At 43.3% G+C, this 4,505-nt stretch overlaps 1 non-coding gene across 1 annotated transcript; it reads left to right on the forward strand.

Annotated features, from left to right (window-relative positions):
- The first annotated feature begins 1,390 nt into the window (after positions 1–1,390).
- trnar-ccu (transfer RNA arginine (anticodon CCU)) lies at positions 1,391–1,463 on the forward strand. The gene has a single exon. It is a non-coding gene; the product is annotated as a tRNA-Arg (tRNA).
- Positions 1,464–4,505: the final 3,042 nt, after the last annotated feature.

Raw genomic sequence — 4,505 nt, forward strand, 5'->3', positions numbered from 1 at the left:
TTTTTGACCTCTTCCAACAGTTCGTATTGGTCATACTGTTTACACAGTACCCCAGTGGCCTAAGACACTGGCCTCCTAAGCCATGGATTGTGAGTTCTAGTCTTTTCTTAAGTGGCTGAGAGCAGAGTGGCTCAGCGGAAGCGTGCTGGGCCCATAACCCAGAGGTCGATGGATCGAAACCATCCTCTGCTAAACAGTTTCTTTTTAGATTTTAAGTGCAAACAAAAAAATAAAAAAATGTGTCGTTTCATGGGCATGTCTCAGTTCCATTATACATTTTTTTGACCTCTTCCAACAGTTCGTATTGGTCATACTGTTTACACAGTACCCCAGTGGCCTAAGCCATGGATTGTGAGTTCTAGTCTTTTCTTAAGTGGCTGAGAGCAGAGTGGCGCAGTGGAAGCGTGCTGGGCCCATAACCCAGAGGTCGATGGATCGAAACCATCCTCTGCTAAACAGTTTGTTTTTAAAATCAGAAATTAGAAAGCTAAATTTCATTTGCGTCTCTCAGTGCTATCCAGTACACATTGTTTTTCCTGCTTCTATCAGTTCGTACTGTTTGCAGAAGGTAAACAGTGCCCCAGTGGCCTAATGGATAAGGCACTGGCCTCCTAAGCCAGGGATTGTGGTTTCAATTCCCATCTGTGGTGGGTGGAAGCAGAGTTGCGCAGCGGAAGCGTGCTTGGCCCATAACCCAGAGGTAGATGGATTGAAACCATCCTCTGCTAAACAGTTTATTTTTAGATTTTAAGTGCAAACAAAAAATTTAAAAAATGTGTTGTTTCATGGGCATGTCTCATTTCCATTATACATTTATTGACCTCTTCCAACAGTTCGTATTGGTCATACTGTTTACACAGTACCCCAGTGGCCTAAGACATGGATTGTGAGTTCTAGTCTTTTTTAAGTGTCTGAGAGCAGAGTGGCGCAGTGGAAGAGTGCTGGGCCCATAACCCAGAGGTCAATGGATCGAAACCATCCTCTGCTAAACAGTTTCTTTTTAGATTTTAAGTGCAAACAATAAAAAATAAAAAATGTGTCGTTTCATGGGCATGTCTCAGTTCCATTATACATTTTTTTGACCTCTTCCAACAGTTCGTATTGGTCATACTGTTTTACCCCAGTGGCCTAAGACACTGGCCTCCTAAGCCATGGATTGTGAGTTCTAGTCTTGTCTTAAGTGGCTGAGAGCAGAGTGGCGCAGTGGAAGCGTGCTGGGCCCATAACCCAGAGGTCGATGGATCGAAACCATCTTCTGCTAAACAGTTTGTTTTTAAAAATGAAACGCAAACAGAAATTAGAAAGCTAAATTTCAGTCTCTCAGTGCTATCCAGTACACATTGTTTTTCCTGCTTCTATCAGTTCGTACTGTTTGCTGAAGGTAAACAGTGCCCCAGTGGCCTAATGGATAAGGCACTGGCCTCCTAAGCCAGGGATTGTGGGTTCAAGTCCCATCTGGGGTGGGTGGAAGCAGAGTGGCTCAGCGGAAGCGTGCTGGGCCCATAACCCAGAGGTCGATGGATCGAAACCATCCTCTGCTAAACAGTTTCTTTTTAGATTTTAAGTGCAAACAAAAAATTTAAAAAATGTGTTTTTTCATGGGCATGTCTCAGTTCCATTATACATTTGTTTTGACCTCTTCCAACAGTTCATATTGGTCATACTGTTTACACAGTACCCCAGTGGCCTAAGACACTGGCCTCCTAAGCCATGGATTGTGAGTTCTAGTCTTTTCTTAAGTGTCTGAGAGCAGAGTGGCGCAGTGGAAGCGTGCTGAGCCCATAACCCAGAGGTCAATGGATCGAAACCATCCTCTGCTAAACAGTTTCTTTTTAGATTTTAATTGCAAGCAAAAAATTTAAAAAATGTGTCGTTTCATGGGCATGTCTCAGTTCCATTATACATTTTTTTGACCTCTTCCAACAGTTCGTATTGGTCATACTGTTTACACAGTACCCCAGTGGCTAAGACACTGGCCTAAGCCATGGATTGTGAGTTCTAGTCTTGTCTTAAGTGGCTGAGAGCAGAGTGGCACAGTGGAAGCGTGCTGGGCCCATAACCCAGAGGTCGATGGATCGAAACCATCTTCTGCTAAACAGTTTGTTTTTAAAAATGAAACGCAAACAGAAATTAGAAAGCTAAATTTCATTTGCGTCTCTCAGTGCTATCCAGTACACATTGTTTTTCCTGCTTCTATCAGTTCGTACTGTTTGCAGAAGGTAAACAGTGCCCCAGTGGCCTAATGGATAAGGCACTGGCCTCCTAAGCCAGGGATTGTGGTTTCAAGTCCCATCTGGGGTGGGTGGAAGCAGAGTTGCGCAGCGGAACCGTGCTTGGCCCAGAGGTAGATGGATCGAAACCATCCTCTGCTAAACAGTTTATTTTTAGATTTTAAGTGCAAACAAAAAATTTAAAAAATGTGTTGTTTCATGGGCATGTCTCATTTCCATTATACATTTTTTTGACCTCTTCCAACAGTTCATATTGGTCATACTGTTTACACAGTACCCCAGTGGCCTAAGACACTGGCCTCCTAAGCCATGGATTGTGAGTTCTAGTCTTTTCTTAAGTGGCTGAGAGCAGAGTGGCGCAGTGGAAGCGTGCTGGGCCCATAACCCAGAGGTCGATGGATCGAAACCATCCTCTGCTAAAAAGTTTCTTTTTAGATTTTAAGTGCAAACAAAAAATTTAAAAAATGTGTCGTTTCATGGGCATGTCTCAGTTCCATTATACATTTTTTTGACCTCTTCCAACAGTTCGTATTGGTCATACTGTTTACACAGTACCCCAGTGGCCTAAGACACTGGCCTCCTAAGCCATGGATTGTGAGTTCTAGTCTTTTCTTAAGTGGCTGAGAGCAGAGTGGCGCAGTGGAAGCGTGCTGGGCCCATAACCCAGAGGTCGATGGATCGAAACCATCCTCTGCTAAACAGTTTCTTTTTAGATTTTAAGTGCAAACAAAAAATTTAAAAAATGTGTTGTTTCATGGGCATGTCTCAGTTCCATTATACATTTTTTTGACCTCTTCCAACAGTTCGTATTGGTCATACTGTTTACACAGTACCCCAGTGGCCTAAGCCATGGATTGTGAGTTCTAGTCTTGTCTTAAGTGGCTAAGAGCAGAGAGGCGCAGTGGAAGCGTGCTGGGCCCATAACCCAGAGGTCGATGGATCAAAACCATCCTCTGCTAAACAGTTTATTTTTAGATTTTAAGTGCAAACAAAAAATTTAAAAATGTGTGTTTCATGGGCATGTCTCAGTTCCATTATACATTTTTTTGACCTCTTCCAACAGTTCGTATTGGTCATACTGTTTACACAGTACCCCAGTGGCCTAAGACACTGGCCTCCTAAGCCATGGATTGTGAGTTCTAGTCTTTCTTAAGTGGCTGAGAGCAGAGTGGCGCAGCGGAAGCGTGCTGGGCCCATAACCCAGAGGTCGATGGATCGAAACCATCCTCTGCTAAACAGTTTCTTTTTAGATTTTAAGTGCAAACAAAAAAATAAAAAAATGTGTCGTTTCATGGGCATGTCTCAGTTCCATTATACATTTTTTTGACCTCTTCCAACAGTTCATATTGGTCATACTGTTTACACAGTACCCCAGTGGCCTAAGACACTGGCCTCCTAAGCCATGGATTGTGAGTTCTAGTCTTGTCTTAAGTGGCTGAGAGCAGAGTGGCGCAGTGGAAGCGTGCTGAGCCCATAACCCAGAGGTCAATGGATCGAAACCATCCTCTGCTAAACAGTTTCTTTTTAGATTTTAAGTGCAAACAAAAAATTAAAAAATGTGTCGTTTCATGGGCATGTCTCAGTTCCATTATACATTTTTTTGACCTCTTCCAACAGTTCGTATTGGTCATACTGTTTACACAGTACCCCAGTGGCCTAAGCCATGGATTGTGAGTTCTAGTCTTGTCTTAAGTGGCTGAGAGCAGAGTGGCGCAGTGGAAGCGTGCTGGGCCCATAACCCAGAGGTCGATGGATCGAAACCATCTTCTGCTAAACAGTTTGTTTTTAAAATGAAACGCAAACAGAAATTAGAAAGCTAAATTTCATTTGCGTCTCTCAGTGCTATCAGTACACATTGTTTTTCCTGCTTCTATCAGTTCGTACTGTTTGCAGAAGGTAATAAGTGCCCCAGTGGCCTAATGGATAAGTCACTGGCCTCCTAAGCCAGCGATTGTGGTTTCAAGTCCCATCTCGGGTGGGTGGAAGCAGAGTGGCGCAGTGGAAGCGTGCTGGGCCCATAACCCAGAGGTCGATGGATCGAAACCATCCTCTGCTAAACAGTTTCTTTTTAGATTTTAAGTGCAAACAAAAAATTTAAAAAATGTGTTGTTTCATGGGCATGTCTCAGTTCCATTATACATTTTTTTGACCTCTTCCAACAGTTCATATTGGTCATACTGTTTACACAGTACCCCAGTGGCCTAAGACACTGGCCTCCTAAGCCATGGATTGTGAGTTCTAGTCTTTTCTTAAGTGGCTGAGAGCAGAGTGGCG

The sequence above is a fragment of the Oncorhynchus keta genome, unplaced genomic scaffold (assembly GCF_023373465.1).
Source record: "Oncorhynchus keta strain PuntledgeMale-10-30-2019 unplaced genomic scaffold, Oket_V2 Un_contig_550_pilon_pilon, whole genome shotgun sequence".
Taxonomy (NCBI): domain Eukaryota; kingdom Metazoa; phylum Chordata; class Actinopteri; order Salmoniformes; family Salmonidae; genus Oncorhynchus; species Oncorhynchus keta.